The following is an 18284-nucleotide window of genomic DNA, read 5'->3' as shown; positions in this document are numbered from 1 at the left end:
ACCTTCGTAACAAACCTGAGGGCTACTTGCCTTGAGTGTAGACGTCCTCTTGGTCACTCCAGGTAGTGGACTGCCTGTTTGGTGCTTTTACACCAATATAAATGCACTTTCTTTGCACTGCTATAAAATCCTCCTCAGCAACTCTCTGACACAGGTACAAAAAGCCTGGTGAAAACATGCTTTTAAAAGTGATTTTGCCTCCCTTTGGGTAATCTCTATGAATGGATGAATGATGAGCAAAAACAAAATGATACGAGATGGGGATAATAAGATGGTGGAAATAATAAAACAGGCAGGTAATGCACACTACAGCAGTACTCTGGTAAGAAATCCAACTCACTTGTCACTGAGGAATGTATAGGTGTATATACATGATATCTCACACAGTACAGAACATCCTCGAGTGGCAATGCAAAGCCAGTGACCTATGTAACTCCTCCAAATAACTTCTAGAGGTGCCACTGATGAAGAAAATGGAAGGGAAGTGGATTGTGAATTATTGATACCACATACTGCAAGTGAACTTTTGACATGACCATCTCTCCACTGTCAGTCCCTGTATGCTGTATGCCTTCCTTTAGCATCCAGATTTCAAACAGCCTTACATACATTGTCCTGTCCTATTAACAAGAGAACTTACTAGTCTAATACATTTTTGAACAAAAACTGTATTTTTGTAATAATTTCTGTACTAATCCTTCTGGAAAACATTTGTTTAGCACATTTCACCTAGTCATACTTGGAGAGGGGTTATAGTTTTAAGATTCGATTGCAACTCCAAGTGGAGATGCATTTATTTGTGACACTCAGTTTACAACTCATATACTTAGATATGCCATAATGATGGCATTTGGAAAGGTAGTGTGGTGTACTTTGTGATTCAACGGGGCATATTTTGGTATGCCTACTCATGCTGTGTGGTAGCTTGCTCTACCTTGGCTTCCTTAGGACTATTTATTAGAGAAGGTACTATTCATTGAGTCAATATGAGTGAGAATGTGAAAATTTGGCTAATAATAATGATGATATGTAGATGGATCATTGGTTTTTAAATTATCATGGCATATTATTCTAATAGTATTATACTATTACTAATAGTAAATTGTTATAAAATATCATAGTCCTCTAAATTTTTCACCAAAGCTGTGCAAGTCATTGGTATTTTTGGTTCTCTGGCCAAGCCAAAACATCAAAAAAGAATTAGGTTATGGCAAATAAAAATGGTTTTTAGTTTTGTTGAAAAGGATTGGAATTTGAGTAAATTTAGTCTTGAAAAGTTATTTCAAAATGAAAAAAGTTATATGTTTCATTTAAAATATTAACATTTATATGGTTTGACTCTTCTTAATTTTTCTGGTGTCTCTAGCTGAATCAATTTGTTAAGTTTGGCATAAATGTGTAAATAAATTCCATGGATGCCATGATTTGCTTTTCAGTGAATAATTAAACTATTTGCCTGAAATAATTAACTCAGCTCTAGTTTTCACTAGATGCTAATAATGGGCTTGTTTGTATAGCTATAGAATCACCAAACCAGAACATTTTAGAAGCAAATTCACTGCTCGTGGGGCTGCTTCTCTGACTTGCCTCATGTAGGATGAGTCTCTCTAAAACAAATGATACAATCCCATAAGGAAAGGTTGAGGAGTCAAGTTTTCTAGGCAGGAGTAATATTTCCTACCTTGCAAGTACTCATGACCATCAGAAGAATGGTATCTTCAGCAGCAAAATGACCTCTTAAACGAAGCTGGAGCATTGACTCAGTATTGATTCAGAGCAAAGCCAGCTTCTTGTTGAAACAAATACTGCTTCCTGTAGCACTGGGGTTTCTCTGCAGGGCTCCTGCCTGTGCTCTGCTTTAAGAGTTGAGAAGACAGTGCATGGTGGTATGGCTCCAGGCAATGAATGTCCTTTTTTTAAATCAGGAGGTAAAGGGTTTAGTACTATTTCTTGGATTTTTCTTATTCCCTCTAAGCCAGAGGGGATAGCCTAGAGGTCTACACACAGCCAGGAAAGATCCAGACTAGAAGACACAGGTTCAAAGACTCAGCAACAAAGTGGGAAGAGTTGGATGACTCAAGGGATAGAAATCATTAATCCCCAGGAAATTACACAAGGTAAGGTCATTGTTACTACTGTCATATGAGTGAAGTATAGTATTTGGGAAGTATTTCAGATGTCGCTCAGTTTCACTGGGTACTGAATACACTCATTGGTCAGGTTCCAGGATCACTTGCTCAACATCCAGCCCTCTTAAAATTCACAAGCTGAACTTTAGCCTTGGTATCAGCTGGCACAAGCTGAAAGGAGTTATGTGTGCTTGGAGCCAGCAAATGATTTTGGCCCATTGTAGTCAGTGTTCTACTAAACCAGGTAATGATTGGGATTGTGCAATGGTAACCGGCTGCTGCATGATACGGAGTGGGGAAAGCTCAGAAACAAACTTGTCTGTACAGAAAGACGAATCCACTGGCATTGCAGAAATCCTGGAATAGAGAGAGAATTTTCTCTGATGAGGCAGCCAAGTGAGAGAGTCTGGAGCAGGAAATGCAGGTGCAGTAAATAGTGAAAGCACACGACCCAGGTTAAAGTGCTTTTGTGCCTAATGCTTCAGAGAAATTAGTCAAGAAGAACTCAACTGTGAAAATGCGGCTACTGTATTTCTGCCAAGGTTATTGAGACCCGTTTTGATCTGTTGAGCAAATGCTAGTTGTATAGTCTTATGCAGCTTGGGTGAACATCTCATGTGAGCAATTTTTTTTTTCAAGTTTGAAATCAGAGGGGCTCTGGTATATGAGCTCTTGTATAGACGGATAAAGTATTTGCTATGGAGAGAAGGAAGTAGTAATGCTATTATACAAAGCCCAGGTGAGACTTCATCTGAACTACTGGATACAGTTCTGATGGCCTTAGTGTTGTTGGGTACCTGGGCAAGAGAGTCATTTAGGGGCCCTTAGAGGAATATACTCAGGTAAATATTAATCCACCACAGTTGTATCGTGGATCTTTTTAATATTCTTTGGCGGAATTAGATAAATAGCTGAGTGTTAAAATGCAAATAGAGCCCCCCCCCAAAAAAAAATTGGGTCCCCTAAAGTGTGGGGCAGTCGCCCGGTTTGCCCTCCCCTAAGGCAGCTACTTTGATCACCCATGTTCAAGAAACAAGACTCAAACTGGAAGAGGTGCAGGGACACAGATGTCCAGTATGGTCAGGACATGGAGGCTTTCTCACCTGAGAGGAGATTAAAAGGGCTTGGCTTGTCTAGCAAAATGAAGACTGAGAGGAAATACGGTTGTTGTCTCTATAGAGATCCTAGATGTAAATGCAAAGTGAGAAAAGAGCCATTGAAACTGAAGGGCTATGTTGGCACAAGAACAAATGGGTATAAACCAGCGATGAATACATTTAGGATGGGAACGAAGAGATTTCTAAGCAAAACAGCTTGCTTTGTGGGCAGCCTTCCGCTATGAGGAGTGGAGGCTAAAAACCCTAGCTAGTTGGAGGAAGGAGTTTGCTCAGTTTATGAACAAAATTATATGATGCAACTGCCTACAAGAGCAAGGGAAAGGAGTCGATGATCTGGGAAGTCCCTTCCAATCCTGCATTCCCAACTGGTATTTTTGTAGTGGATTGTCTGGTTCTTCCTTTTAATCATTTCCTTATAGCAGTTAGGACAAGCATTCAACATGCTCTTCACACCCCCACCCCAGACTGAACTGTTCTCCCAAGATGTGCAGCAGATAATTGAAAGCAGGCTGCATATTTTTGTGTATAGCCACTTTTTCATTCAAATTACCTTTAAACTTAGCCAGATTGGAGGCGTAAATAAAGGCAGAATACAGCCTGAAGTGTTGTAATAAAAAGTATCTAATGGGCTTCTGTGGGATGTGAATTAATCTGTTTCATGAGGGGAAAGATGTTTGATAACTCAGTGAATATGCTGTCAGGGATGCATTTCACCCCTCCAAGAATTTACTATTCGAGGTACTGTACTCAGTCAAAATCCCCCATTGAATTTTACCCTCTAATGTCTATATAATAACGGTAATATATATTCTTAGCACATAAGCAATAAATAGGAAGCATTCAAAAAGACTGTCTTCCAGAGAAAATTCAAGATCTTATGGGATACACATTAGTTCCCACAATAAAAGAACACAAATCAAAATAGTGACTGAACAGCAGATGAGTGAATGATTATGCTGGGCTTCTAATGAAACCATACTATAAAAGACATTAGAAAGATTGATTAGTGTTCAGTTAGCTGACAACACTACCAAATACATTCATAGTTGTGATGAATCTACACAGAAATATTTCTTTGTGAGTGTGTGTATGTCCATGCTTGTGTTGTTATAAGTTATTTGTTGCAGGCTTTTTTATAGTATAATAAAGAGACTGACTTGCAGCTCTTCACACTTTGCACTCCACTGTGGATACTCCTGCAATGGACGGCTCACAAAATGACTCATTTTCCATACGTCTGACAGTCATTTGAATTAACACATTGATCAGAGTATTTACAATATGCAGAGCTAAATAAACATATTTAGGAGGAAGCAAGATGGAGCAAGCCGCTCAGTTGGGTTAAAAAAAAAAAAAAAAAGAGTTTAAATTGAATCCTAGCCAGGAGTTACTGATGCTCAGAGTATAGGAGAATTAAAGATCAGGAATGAATATTTTTTATGGGGAATGAGAGTTATAATAGGGAGGAATGAAAACAAAGCCAGTGGCCAGATATTCAGCTGGTGTGAATGTGTTAAGTGTTACTGCCTTTCATGGGGCCACGCCAGTTCATAGCAACTGTGGATCCAGCTGTAAGAGTTTGGAAGGATGATAAACCCTCAGGATTTAGGGCCTAAGCCACTCTGCCTCTGTGAGAAACTAGATATTGGGCTACAGGGATCTGTGGTGTGACCAAATATGGCATTCATGTTCTTACCTCTCATTATAGGGAGTTGGGAGGAAATTTGAACTGAAGCAAATTGTTCAGTAACCACCAACTGCTGGGCTTTTGCATCTAGTTTTTTTGCAAGTGTCTCTGAAACAGAGATTGCACAAGCCGTTGTTTGTTGGAAGGTATTCAGCTAGAAGATATAGTCCAGCTTAGCAGTATTGTGCCTCTTTGTCCCCAAATGTTCATATCTAAGTGACCATGGTATGAAGTATATAGTTATAAGTTACAAAACTATTATAGGAAATGTTTTTATGTCATTAATGTAATAAAGCCATTTTTGAGCTCCTGGAAATCAATCTTTAACTTTCAACCAATTTTTCAGTCAGTTACTGTCCCTGCTGAAGTCAGTGGCAAAATTCCTACCGACTTCAATGGAGGGATGTTGCAGCTCTTGGATGCAAGACTAGGCTTGATACGTTGTTAAATAAGCAAATAAGTGGGCATGTCTACATGTGCGCTTTAATGTGCATTCACCTATTTTAATGTGCACTAAAGCATCACTAAAAAAAACCCCATGCTCTTTAGTTAATGTGCATTAAAATCAGATACTTGGGCATACATCTGGGGTTCTGGAAATCCAGCGCATCAGAGCAGACTCAATTAATCAAGTCTGCTGGAGCATGTGAATTGATGCACTCTGGCAGCCTTGCACATCACATGTATAAGCGGTGCAGTGCATTTCCACGTTGAGAAAATGGCAGCAATGCACTTTGAACTAAAACATGTTTGATGTACCATGTTCTAGCAGACTCCAGCATCATGTGTATTAGCATCCCCACCCTGGAAAATGGTGGTGGGGTGCTTTGAACTAAAGCTTGTTCAATGAGCTTTAGTTCAAAGCATGCTGCCACCATTTTTCAGGGCAGATACACTGCTACAATTAACACTCCAGGTGCTTTTAATTAGCGCAGGTCTTGGAGGCGCACTAATTATAGTGCCTTCTGGAGCACATCTATAAATGCTCCATGCTGTTTAGTTAATGCTCATTAAGACAGGCTAATGAACATTTTCCTAGTATCTCACAATGGAGAGGGCCTGTCATCATGGAGGGAAGCTTCCCCGATGCACTGTAATTTTTACAGTGTGTCAGAGCAGACTTGATTAATTGACTCTGCTGGAGCATACCAATTATCATGCTTCAGGTAGCCTCTGCATCTTGTGTATCAGCATCCCTGTACTTCAAAATGGCAGTGGGGGCACTTGAACTAAAGCTTGTTTGATGAACTTTAATTAAAGCACCCCTGCCATCATTTTGAAGCACAGGGATGCTGATGCACAATATTCTGCAGGTGCTTTAATTAAAACAGTTCTCAGAGCTGCTCTAACTAAAGCACCCCTACCCCCTCCTCCCCGTGACCCCCTCCTCATCCCACCCCTGGAGCATATGTGAAAAAACTCCTGGTGATAACTAGATTTAATGCATGTGTAAACACATCCAGTACAATGCAAATTGAAATCAAATTCACCATTGATTTTATGGTAGAAGTAGCCAAGTGCTCTCTGAACCAGTCAGAGGATTTCCAAATCCAGGAAGAGATAAGGGATTTGTGTTAGGTTGTTATTTTGTGGGTTTTTTTCATTATTACTAAATTTATTTAGTATGGTACATTAATCCCTTATAATTAAGGCATCTTCCTATGGAGTGGGACATCTCTGACACATTATTATCCTCATTCTTAAGGAGAGGAAAGCTATTTGCCTACTTCATGCAGCTGTATGAATCAGTTAATGTCAGAGCACATTAACAACCTAAACACTAATATTATTATTAGATATACTGGTGTGCTTATGTCACTGGAAAAAGGGAAACAGTTTTGGTGAACAATTCGAAAGGTAAATTAGATGTAGTGTTGCTAGATGTTAAGCAGGCAGTCTTTTCAGCAAAGGCATTTAGATGCTGTGGTTATGAGGGGGATGCAAACGTCCAGGTGAACAGATGGCACTTAAAGGGAGCTTCAGTGAAACTGGACACAGTTCTCCATCGCTTTTTCAGCTCTCAAGGTATGCAAAAGGATAATAAACGATCATACAAAAGAAGCTAATCTGCCCTGAAAAGGCTGCAGTGAATAAAGGATGCAGAAAAGTCCAGAGAAGTATTTCTCCGCTGGTAAATTTTGATCACCAAAGGAATCGCACTGGCACTTAGGGAGGTATCGGAAATGTTATTACGATTCTAAAGCAAAGAAACATTTTCAGAATGACTTCAGGATAGCAGAGACCCTCAAAGAGTGTGAGATTAATACTGTGGTTGCATTATATGGGTTTATCCTTGTTACTATCAGTACTTACCTTTACTGTTATTCATACAAGGGGGTTATGAGAAGAGGTATAACATCCAAGGCCTGTGCCCTGAGTGCCAGTGGTGGCAGGGACAGTGGCAGGGGCTGGTCTCACAGTGGCAGTGGCTGCTTCCTCTGAGTGGTGTCCTGTTTGCCCACAATCACTTCTCTACTGTTAGGGAGTTACTTTGAATAAAGGGGACACCTATCTAAGAAAGGTAAGAAACACTCTACTATTGCAAACCCAGAGCAATGATGTGAAGAAACGAATCCTTGAAGCCCCTTGTTCACATCCCAACACAAAATTCAAGGGAAAGCTGGGCTCGCCTCACATCTGGCTACCAATAAACCAGCCATTGTCAAAGGTGATGCTGATCCCACGTGACCAAAAACATTTGTAAGAGCTTGCGGCAAACATCAGCAGTTCAAAATCCTTATGCTTTTAAACTGTGAACGCTGACATGATAATCGCAATAAGCAATCAGTAGTGGACCTGATTCTCCCTTCACACTACTGCAAATTGGGAGTAGGGTTGACGCACTGTTGTAAAATTAGTGTTAGGAGAGAATTAGGCCCCGTTTGTTCTTCAGGAAAAGCATACGAGCATTTTCCACAAACTGGGCTGGGTATAAAGTTGTTTGCTCAGTGACAAAAATTTGCTTACTAGGAAACATTTAACAACCACCACCACGACAAACAACAATGACAACGTGCCACCAAAGAGACGTGATTATGACCCATGTCCCCATTATGGTAGATGCTTTGAAAGTACCGAACAAAAAAAACAGAGCCTGCCCCAAAGACCTTGCAAGATAAACAGCGGATAACTACAGATGGATGGGGGCGCATATAGGAACAGCGAGACAATATTTGTCAGCACGATAAGCAGTGTTCTTGACACATCAGCAGCCTTGCCAGTGTCTTTATCAGCAGAAAAAAAAGGATTTTGAGGAGACATGGGAGAAACGGAATGAATCTGGCAGATGTTTACAGGGAGCTGCTTCTGAGTGTGAGGAAAAAGTATGAAGCTGCCTATTCAAAAACTGAGTTACTGGACAATACAGACTGGTATCATAGGCCATGCAGAGATGTGAGTCAACCCCTCAGTACTGAATGTGTTTATAGAGATGCGGCCCTTCAGTTTGATGCGACAGAGGAGCTAGTAGAAGGATTAACAGAGAGGAGTGAATTCTCCAGAGGGACTAAGTGGGAGAATAGGTTGCATTTGTCACAGCCAGAGACATGAGGAGTTATGCCTGGATGAGGGGCTTTTCTGTGTAGATCAATAGAAAAGGTCATATCTTGGGTCTACTAGGCAAGAAGAATCTGAAAAAATGGATAGCATGGTTGTGAGGATGTAGCGTCCAAAGTGAAAAGACATCCAACTTGTAGCCTAAGACAGCAGTGCTAGCAAGACTGGAGATTAAGGAAAAAGTCTCAGAAGGAGAAATAAAGAGCTCTGTTTTAACTATGTTGAGCTTGAGCTAATTGGGAGACATCTGTAAGCAGGAAAAAGCAGGTCAAGACTGTAGTTTGGATCAAAGGAAAACGATCTAGAGATAGTAGTTACATTTGTGTTAATGAGATTATAAGGTGTAGATTAAAAAGATCAGGGAACCAAGGAAAGAACCTGGTAAAAACACTGCAAAAGGTTGCCCACTAACTCATTAGGATCCTGGCTTGTGCACATGCAGCTCAAGGTACACAGTTTGGGCAGTGTTATATCTTTGCCAGAGAGCTATATAGGAGTATTATTATGGAGAGTCACTCTTAGAAGCAGCAGTGGGAAGGTCCCATGGTTAGGCTTCATGGGCGCACGTATGCGAGCACAGATGCTGGTCCAACGTGTTGTAATTACAGCGTGTCAGAGCAGGCTTGATTAATTGAGTCTGCTGGAGCGTGGCAGGGACCGCACTCCAGCAGGCCCCCGTGTCGCGTGTATCAGCGTTCCTGTGCTTGAACGAAAGCTCATTCAACAAGCTTTCATTGAAGCACTCCCACTGCAGTTTTGAAGGGCAGGGACAGCTTGCGGATAGACGGCTTTGAGAGCCGCTCTAATTAAAGTGCCACCCCCACAACACCTGTAAAAGTGTCCCTAGTGTAGGCCTGAGGAAACCTATGTTTGGTTCCCTGCTCTGTCAGAGACCCACCTCGTTCCCCCCATTTAACTTGGGGCAGTTTTCCGGTAGCTAAATATCTTTGAGGGTCTCAGTTTCCCCTGTGTAACATGGGGATAACAGCACTTCCCCACCTTGTGGCTGCATCGCTACAGCAAATACATTGACTGTGTGAGACACTAAGGAGCTATGGTGATGGGGCCAAATAAGGTCCTATGGGAGGCAGAGGCAGAATTCCAGCTGTGCTCTGAGGGGTAGTGGTCTCCAGTGGTTTATAACAGCTGTCCAGCATGTTAGGGAAGCAGAAGCAAGGCTCCCACAGCCAATGACTTTTGTCATCTTCCAGCACAGGGGAGGCAAAGCAGCAACAGCTATAAAAGTTCTTTGAAGCAGTAAGTTTGTCTTACTGAAGTATATGTACCAGGCTTTATTTGAGACCTATAGTTGCTACCTTCATATAAATAAATAATAGGGAAGCAATTCCTGCTATTCAAAAAAGCTTTCAGTCACAAAAATGATTACCTTTTCAACCAACAGCACCAGGCAGAGGTTGAATATAAATATTTTTTTAAAGAAATGATTTATTTCAACATGACTTATTTGTTTCAAAACCATTTAATTATCCCTCCTTTTCAGAGCCAAAGCACATGTACCGTGGTGTAAATACATATTTATAATGGATAATTGGGGGAAAATTTCACTGATGGCAGCCAGAATTATTTAAAGGCTATGACAGCTTCTGTTGTTTCTGCCATCAAATAACTTTAATTCAGGAGGACTGCAGCATGCAAATGAGTTCAAGTTAAATATAGGTGTCCACGTCTCACACGTTAGCTTCACAGCAGGCACAGATTGGTACCCTCAGAACAGAGGCCAAGGAGCACTCGGGCCATGTATGCTAAATGGTTTTCTCCCCCATTAGAGGTGGTCTCTAAGTCAGGGTTAAGACACATTAATGGGAAATGGAGGAGAGGGTGGAGAGCTTACGTTGCGCCTGCCCTTGCTCTATCTCTTCAACTGGATATCGTTCGCCAGAGTTGTCAAGCCAGTACTTTCACCAGCACTGGAATTCATTTTACAAGTGTTTTAAAACACAAGAGGGAAAAATAGTTGTTCAGCTGCTCACCTGAAGAAGCTGTCACCAACCCACTAGCCAACAGTCAGTTCTTTCACACCTGTCTTGAAAGCAGTGGGCCTCCTTTTCTGCTCTAGTAGAGCATTCTCATGCCACACTGACATAAGCTGCCTAATGAAACAATAAGTGGATCTCTTCCCTCTGTTTTGTACCATAGCCCTTCCCTACAGTGGAAGAGTATGGCCATCAACAAAGGGGTTGTCATGTCCCTGTGCACTGGTTGCTCCTGGGATATCCTCTTCAAGCTACTGGCTGCTCTTGTGAAATAGAGCAACTCCCCATTTTACAGGCACAGGGAACTAAAGCACCAAACTATTGCATGACTTGTTCTAGATCACTCAGGAAACCTGTAGTAGGTCAGGAAACAGAAGCCAAGTCTCACAAGTTTGACACTAGATGCTGGGGTATTCTTCCCCTCCAACCTGCCTGAAGCAGGATAAAGGCTGTGTTCTTCCAAGAGCTGTGTACACACACATCAACTGGCTCCAGGAAGTCAGGGATATTGGCTGTAGTGGTGTTGGTCTCAAGGCGTAGGCAGACAAAACTCTAGGGGTAGATATCTTTCATTAGACCAACTAAATAGTTGCAAAAAATGTTTTTCTTTGCAAGCTTTCAGGCCCACATGCCCTTCTTGAGGCAGAGGAGAATTCAGAGATTGTAAAATTTGTCCCAGGTAGAAACTTCACGTTGCACAGGGGAAGTCAGAGATGGGGTAGGGCTCCCTGAGGTGGAAAAGTCAATTTGTTAAAAAAGCTGCTCTGTGAGTATGCAAATTGAGTGCACACGAAGGCTGAAGCAGGCTGATTACCTGGAGGTGTCAGATGGCAGGCAGGGTGTTGAATTTTGCTTCTTTCTTGTTCAGGTGTGAAATTTTCATTTCAAAACAGCTAATTACAATAACGTCTATGTTTCAGGGATATTGGTTGTAGCTGTGTTGGTCTAAAAGCATTGGCAGACAAAACTCTAGGGGTACAGGTGACATTTTCCACTAGCAAAATGCCCATCATAAATGATGGGGGGCGGGATGGGGGGGGGGCAGGGGTGGAGACCAGCATCTCGCCCTGCACCCTCCTCCTGCTGCTCTGGGTCCAGCTCTGCTCCCCCCTCTCCCTCCTGCCACTCTGGCTCCTGCCCCATTCTCCACACCCCCGGTTGCCACTCTGGGTCTTGCCCTGCTTCTCCTGCCCTCCTGCCACCTCTCTGGATTGTGTCCCACTCCCCCTGCCACTCTGTGTCCAGCCCTGCCCTACACCCCTTACCTGCTGCTCCATGTGCAAGGGAAGGTGGTGCATGGCCGCGCAGGAGCGGGGTAGATTGCACTTGCAGGGTGTACCATAGAGAGTGGCCACAGCATGGGGAGAGCTTGACAGATGCGTAGCAAAGAGAGCTGCTCCTGGGTGTGGCGCTGGGTGCATGCAGGGGGTGTGTGGAGCAGGGCATGTGTGGGGGCTGTGGTGCAGGGCACATGCAGGGGTGGCACATGGCCATGGGATGTGACAAGGGGAGTGGCCGTGGTGCAGGAAGTACCCATTGGCTGTGGCCACATGGCATGGGGTGCGGCCCCAGGCTGTAGTGGAGGACATGCAGGGGGGCATTGCATGCAGCCATAGGGTGCCACTTGGGGAGCGGGCATGGGGAGCATGCCCCACCCCATGGCTGCGTGCTACAGGTGGCAGGCGCTGCCCATGCCCCCCTGCCTGCTCCCCGTGTGGCACCTTGTGGAGGCACATCATGGCCCCCACCAATGCAGGGCACACCCAGCACACCTGCACGCCACATCCCCATGCAACATGCCCTCACCCACCCCGCAGCCACGTGGGGGGATAGCGTATGTGTGGAAGAGGGGGTGGCATGCAGCCACAGGGTGCTGCGTGGGGAGTGGGTGTGGGGGGTGCGCCCCACCCCAAGACCATGTGTTGCAGCCAGTGGGCACTGCTTGCAACCCCCCCACCCGCTCCCCGCATGGCACCCTGCTTCCGCATGACCTGCTCCTCACATGCCCCGCAGGGCATGGCTTGTAGCTGCGCAGGGGATGTGGCATGCGGGGGGATGGGTGGCACACGGCTGTGTGGGACAGGGCCTGGTGCACAGCCACAGGGTGCCACGTAGGGATTGGCCACATGGGGGGCGCACCCCCCCTTTGGCCGTGTGCTGTAGCCGGTGGGCGCTGCCTGCATCCCCCCTGCCCACTCCCTGCACAGCACTCCAGCCCCGCCCCACACACACACACGGCCACGTGCCATGCCCCCCTGCATGGTCGTAGGCCACAGCCCCCCATGCAGCGGCAACCCATGCCCCACACGGACAGCCACCCCACCGCGCCCTGCAGTGGGGAGCACAGCCTGGCCCCAACCACCTCTGCCTGTCAGCGAGGCTTCGGGTGGTGCACATGCAGCTGGCCCAGACAGTTACGGACAGACAGACAAAAAGCAGCCAGAAGTGCTACAGCTTGTAGTACGACGTGACGGTGGACGCGCTCATCGTGGGGACGCTCGGAGCCTAGGACCCCAGCAACAAGAGCGTCCTCCGCGCCTGCCGCGTTTCCTGCCGCTACGCCAAGCTGATGCGCTGCCTCATGGTGTCCGACACCATCCGCTGGTCCCGCGACATCTACGTGGAGCACATCATGGGCCACTGCCAGTACACTGACCCCTCCAGACCAGCCGCCGCCGGACCGGACCCGGAGGACACCGCCGCCTGAACCGCGCCCCCCACCACTTCGCTTCGTGTCGAGACGACTTCGCCGCCACGGACGACCCCGCCCCACCCGAAGAGGACCCCTGCGATCGGACTCTATGGACTGAGATGCTCACTCGGAGCCACTTCCTTCAACATCACGGACAACTGTAATGGGTATGTGTGTATCTATCTCCTTTCCCTCTCAGCGTCGCAACCCCTCCTCCCCCTTCCACATCCCCCCACCCCCGGGCTTAGTTGGCTAACATTGTATGGTATGTAACCTAGTCGCGTTCCCCTCCTCTCCCCCACCCCTCGATTGTTAGTCCCTCGCTCGGGCACTTTGTATTTCCATCTCAACTTTGTCATCTTTTTCCTGGATTCCCCATCCAAAACATCTACTAATAAAAGTCAATCTGTTAGAATTAGACCAACTAATCACTTCAAGTTTTCTCACTGTGTTACAAGATTCTCTGGTCCTCTGTTCATTTGTTATTTTATATATTCGAGTTTCAGGGCTAAGAACAGAAAGCCCACAGCATCAGGGGGTTGCCCCTTGTGGAGTCATTCAGACCAGTGCAAGGTAAATCATAAGTGTGTGTGGAAAGCTACCATCCCATTTGATTCCTACCCTGCCCTTAAACTTGCTACAGTACGATGGTGATTCTTGCTCAAAACATTTAATTAGCGGACATCAGGTGTTAAAGAAATGAAGTTACTACAGTTTTTTTTCTGAAATTTAACATGATGAAAATAATTTTATTTGTCCTTCAGGTCCCAACATAACTTTTTGATAATTATGAATGGACTCAATAAAAACTATTCGCTAACAAGCGCTTATGCAATACAAAAGCGCTGTTATCATCACACACATATTTACCAACTGGAGTTCTAATTGAAATTTGTTCAGAACTCAAAATAGCATTAGGTCATGTTATGCTTAGAGCATTAAGCAATGATTACATCTGTGGCTTTTGTTTTTAATTAGCTTTTTCACTTATCTAGGAGAGAGAGAACCTTTCAAGACCATAATTCATGTTTCATTATAGTGGGAAGAGAACAAACCAAGTCATCTTGCAGAAAGTGTGCGAGCATATAATTCACACTACTGACTGGGGGGCTGTTAGATCGGACTGTATTTTGATTTCCTGTCACTTATCAGTTACATTAATTGCTTTTTGATGGCAAAGAGTTGCGGTCGTTTTACATTCAGGGATCTCAAATGACTTCTTACAAAAAAGAGACGTGCCCGTATTCTACTGTATCTTACTTTTCCTCTGACAGAACAGGAACATTGGCTTCAGTGCATCGAACTAAAAAGCAAAGAGCCTCTTCTCATCCTCCAGGCAGTGTTTAGCTACAAGTGTGTTTGAATGAGGATTTCAAATGCAAGGTTAGGAATTTTATTAACCATGGGCTCCAATGCGGGGAGGTACTTAAGCATGTGCCTAGTTCTGAGCACATAAGTAGCTCCAAAGAATATTCACCTGGTACAAGCGAAGTGGCTTGCTAAATCCAGGCCTATATAAATGAATAGGGCAAATCGTAGCAAGTGATGTGCTTACAGTCGATAACAATGTGCAGATGGCTCCCATCGGTGACTAATTGACAGGAATGGCTGGTGGCAAGTAAAATGGCTGCAGTGTAGTTTGTTCCCACACCTGTTCCTTGTGCTGACATGCAGAAGGCTGGACAAACTACTGCTGCTCTAAATTATACTTTATGTGGTACCTTTTCAATGCATACTCTTGGGGATGGGGGGGAATGAGTAGCCCTATATGCCAAGGTGTGGGGGGCATAATTTGATTTAAGCCTCACAAGTGGGATACCTGTTGGGGAAAACCCATCAATCCTCTCAATTGCTCTGTGGCATTGCAGTCCTGAAGGGAGCTCCTTCAAAGCCAGCACTCACATAAGGCAGCTGGGAGCTTATCCTGTTTGGCATCCCTTCTCTGTGAAAGAGACAAAGCTCTTGACCAGCCTTAAGGGTTTTGTTACATCAGAAGATGTATAAAGATGTTAGGTGGCTTCATGAGACTTACAGATGTACAGCTGGGGGACAAGAACAAGGTCTTTGATTCCAAACAAGCCAATAAGTGTGACACACAGAAGTGCTGGTAAGGGGACTGTGTGAGACATGGCCGCTAGACATGGTTCAGGATTGCAAAAGCCTTACATCCATGTCACATGACAGTTATTTTATTGTCCTTATGGTCCTTTACTTTACCTTTCTTCCTCTCCTTTCTTTGCATGAAATGGCCCAAATCTCCAAAAATATAACAGACAATAAACATGACCATCACAAACTAAGACAACCAGTTAGTAGCACCTACAAATGGTGACAGTTAGGATCAGTGGCAATGCATAGGGGGTGCATGAGCACCCCGAGCATGGTGGTGCACCCCCAGCAAAATGGCGCTCCCAGCACTGCCAGTGGCGCCTGCAGGTGGTCACTGCTTGCCAACTCCCTCACCCCTTGATGCCGACACCAGTGGTGGTGTCTGTGGGCAGTCCGCAATTGCCACTGGCCACTACCAACACTGCCGGTAGCATCTGCAGGTGGTCACTGACCGCTGGTCGGCGCTTGCCAACACCACCCCCCCACCACCAATAGCACCACCGTTGCCTGCAGTAGCTCGCCATTCCCCCCCAGCCTCCAGGGGCACATGGTGTTCATGTTTAGGATGGCAGTCAAGGCACTTGACCTGAACTCCTTGACTTATTTGGAGATTCTCCAGCTTCTTATTGGGCATCTGTCATTATCTACTGCCAGTGACCCTCTATGGCTTTCCAGTCACACCCCCACACCCTGTCCTGGAACATAGTCCTGTCTCCAGCTGACCGGGTCACGCTGCTACCTGGATCCTTCTTCACTGCTCTAGATTTTTTTTTTCTTGTGGCCAGACTAGTATGCATTATTCCTATCAAAACATGCACACAGACTGTAGCATTGTGAATGCCATAAGAAACCGAGATCCAGTGTCCTCTCTGTCGTCTTTTTTTTTTTTTTTAAGTCTTATCTTCCTCTTGTAATACTGGGGATTACAATGGATTAGTTTGAAGCAGATGATACAGAGATTACCTCAGCAGGCTGCTAGCCGATTTCTGTTTAGGATCTAACATTTTTCCTGTTTGCAGTGGGGGTAACTGGCTTGCTTACACTGCTTTTTGTCTTTAGTTTCTTGCCAAATAAATCATCTGTAGCCATTTTGGGATAAATGGACTTTGGCTTAAGAATCTTTGTTACATAGGCATAACGATTTTTGTCCCTCTGTCTACAAGTCTCTGAGACGGTGAGTCTAAAAAAAAAAGTCATTGTAAGGTAATGCCACTATTTAATATCACTAAATATGGATGCCTTCAATCAGCCAGGCCTTTTTAAAAGGAAGCAAATCCTTTGTGGTTTGTTCTGACTTTTCTACGCGAGTCTAATATAAGTCCTGCTATTCGAATGGAAGAGATTATGTTGTCGATGATGCATGAAGCAAAACAGAGGGCAGCTTGCTCGCTTTGTTAGAGTTAGCTCAGCCAGCTTGCTCTGACTGGAAGTCATACAAGAGAGCAGATACACGGCTAATTTCTGCACTGCACTGAAGCCAATCAAGGGAAATGGAAACATTCCCATAGACTTTGGCTCAGACTTTTAGTTACGCCCGGGTAAATGGAGAGCAGCGGCACTGGTGATGCTGAGAGCAGAAAGATTAAAATTTATGCTCTGGCCAGTAGAGCTGCATCAGAGAGAAATGTGGCATAAAGGCTGACAGTTCCTGTCTTCGGTTACACCAGTGCACGTTTCACTGTTGGTTGTATCCATACATATACGTATTTTAAAACCACAATATCCTCTCTGTGCCAGCCAGTGGAGCTGGGCTGCATATGGTTTTCCTGTCCTGTAAAACAGTTCCCATTCTATACAGAGACCACAACAAGGCCTTTTAAAGCTTGTGAGAAAGCTCATTATGCAATTCCTTGGTGGCTAGGATGATCAACTGCCTGTAATTACTGGAGGTTTTCCTCTCCTCATTTCTGGGCAGACCTTCTATCCTAGACCCAATCACCTTTCCCAAGGAAAGTTTCATACGAACTGGTAGACTCATGGAAAAAGTTTCTGCTTTAATTGTCTCACCTTCCTCCCCCAAAAAGTTGAGTTATAAAATTCCCAGCCAGCTCTACGGTGCAATATAATGGGATTGTGATGGGGTAACTACAAAGCACCCGAGACAAAGGCAGAACTAGAATAGGCCTTTAGGTATTTCCATTTTTCCTTGTTAGCAGCCTCATTAAGGTGCAATTTGTTGCCTTTTCTCTGTGTCAGTAGGACAGAAAAACCCCGGCATAATGATTCGCATGCTCCCTAACTGTTGCCTCTCCTAAAATGCAACAATACCTTCAGCAGCTCTCTTACCCTCGCACAGCAGGCATTCAACCTGCCCATCACTGATGTGAGAGCCAAAACAAGCAGCCCCTGAGTGGATTTCCTTTTTTTCTCAGCTCTGTCCTTTATTCATGTTTCAGATAAGATGCAGATGGCCCAGTTGCTGCCTCTTTGTCCATGTGTGTCTAGGCAGAAAAAAAAAAATTCCTCACCGCCTGTGTTTTCTTAGCTGTCTCCTGCTCACCTCCACCTCCTCATTTCCCTCTTTATCTGGATTCTGTATTCTTCATGCTGCTGTCGGTCCTGTGGAAATGAACACATCAAAGCCATAAGCAGTCGTTCTTTCACTGCTCCTGTGTCCTCTCCCCCCGCTTCCTTCCTATAACATTAATATTAATAGCTACTGTACCTTTCTTAGCAGTTTCTTTCTTCTTGATCCTCAAGGGAGCAAGCCTTTTCTTGGACTTTCTGCTAAAGTGTATACTTGTTTGAAGGAATGCTAGGGCATGCTGGGAAACATAACAGAGGGTGATGCCTGTGATACAATATTGGACCAAACAGCAGAGGCATTAAGTATTATTGTACTGTCAGAACAGTTGAGCACTATTTTTTTCCAGTGTACTAACATTTTTTTTTCTAGTAGGAAGAAATATGCAGGAGGCTAATGATGCCAAGCATAGGATTTTTTTAAAAATTATTCTGCACTCCCCAAGAAAAGGAAAGAAAATAGGCTTTTCATCCCTC

The 18284-nt window shown here is 44.5% G+C and overlaps 2 long non-coding RNA genes across 2 annotated transcripts in view; one reads left to right on the top strand and one right to left on the bottom strand.

Moving 5' to 3' along the window:
* Window positions 1-13697: 13697 nt before the first annotated feature.
* Window positions 13698-18284, top strand: part of LOC109321991 — a 20875-nt gene continuing 16288 nt past the window's right edge. Inside the window, exon 1 of the long non-coding RNA XR_002104263.1 lies at window positions 13698-14558. This is a non-coding gene — a long non-coding RNA (uncharacterized LOC109321991). The remainder of the gene's footprint in view (window positions 14559-18284) is intronic.
* LOC109321985 lies at window positions 16059-18276 on the bottom strand. Its single transcript, XR_002104262.1, has 2 exons — window positions 17950-18276; window positions 16059-17843 (listed from the first exon to the last, which is right to left on the bottom strand). It is a non-coding gene; the product is annotated as an uncharacterized LOC109321985 (long non-coding RNA).

Source organism: Crocodylus porosus, unplaced genomic scaffold, assembly GCF_001723895.1.
Source record: "Crocodylus porosus isolate Cpor-Errol unplaced genomic scaffold, CroPor_comp1, whole genome shotgun sequence".
NCBI lineage: Eukaryota > Metazoa > Chordata > Crocodylia > Crocodylidae > Crocodylus > Crocodylus porosus.
Note: the sequence above shows the minus strand (reverse complement) of the source record. Positions and strands in the feature narration are given on the sequence as shown.